We start from the raw sequence: 1512 nt of genomic DNA on the forward strand, positions 1-1512 counted from the left end.
TATTAAATAGTCAAAACGGGTTCCAAGCCTTTAATCGGGTGATTGGTTACGGTTATGATGCTATTATTATTTTGTGATTTAGTATTGGATAGTCAAACTGGGTTCCAAGTCTTTGGCCGGGTGATTGGTTACGGTTAGGAATAGAGCTCTAGTCCGTCTGTCGGTGTAGGTCATGAGAGGTACCTGAAGGTATCTGGAACCCATTGGTACATAAATTGTTGTTGTAGGTCATGAGAGGTATTTATTAATATTTGAGACTCATGGGTACGGGTACATGTGTTTGTTGTAGGTCATGGGAGATACCTTATTGGTATCTGGGACTCATGGGTACATGTATTTTGTAAAGTATTGGTTATGTGATTTTAACTTTGTTCTTAATTTGTGTTATTTAACTTCCTTATTTGGAGTATCTCCTGAACTATGCTTAATGCAGGAGATTCTTTAATCTTATTTGTGTGATTTTTAGTGGAATTCCTGAACTATCATTTTTGCAGGATTTCACTTATGATTTTGATTGTTTGTGAATTGTGGTGTTTTATTATTTATTCTCTTTTGAATTTTATTGTTTTGAGGCGATTCCTGAACTAAGTTTTAAAGCAGGAATTACCAGTTTTATCTTGTGTAATGTTGGGTTGAGTTTTTTTTTGGAGTTACTCATACGAGCTTTTTAGCTTACCGGGTTTGTTGTTTACAACCCGGTGCACCAATCAGCAAGTTTGAGGCGGAGGCATAGTGGCAAGATTTTAGTTTCTGTGCACTTTATTTTATTATATTATGGCGGTTTGTTTTTAAGCTCATGTGAGCGAGTTTATTATTACTAGACTTTTGAAGTTGATGTAATTAAAGAGATATAATGTTTAACTCGGTTGATGAGTTTGTTGACATTACATTTCTGCTTTTGAGTTTTGGTTTTGTTTGAAGATCGTTGATTAGGTATTGGGATGTTAAGATTTTTGAGTTATATCATGCCCAAGTTTTTGAAAAATTATCCTTCGAAAATTGGGGCGTGACATATTCTTAATACTGTTACAAATTTCAATTTTTTTCATCTTTTTTGTTTTGGTTTCTTATCTTTTTTATCCTGTGTTGATGCTTCGTCTATCCTTTACTCATTATTTCTCATGTCGATTTTGTATGTAAATTTTCATGTCTAGTCGCTTATTTATATTCGATTTCTTTTTTTTTTCATCGAAGTCGGAGCTTTTTCCAAGTAATAGTCGTTTGAAGGATTTTGCAATCCCAATTAAGTTTAGCAAAGTGGAGCCTGCAAATCAATTACACACTAACTAACTAACACCAATTAAACATTCCAATATGTAAGCAGACCATAAGACCATTAACTAAACACAATTAACACCCTTTATGTCGGTTCTATACCAGTTCAAAATTTTACAAAAAATAACACGTTCAATAATACTTTAATGTGAACTATTTTGTTCGGTTTGATGATTTTACTTAAACTTATACTTTCAGAATAAATAATATTAATGTTATGGTTTTCTTCAATTTCTT

The sequence above is a fragment of the Fragaria vesca genome, linkage group LG3 (genome assembly GCF_000184155.1).
Source record: "Fragaria vesca subsp. vesca linkage group LG3, FraVesHawaii_1.0, whole genome shotgun sequence".
In the NCBI taxonomy this organism is placed as follows: domain Eukaryota; kingdom Viridiplantae; phylum Streptophyta; class Magnoliopsida; order Rosales; family Rosaceae; genus Fragaria; species Fragaria vesca.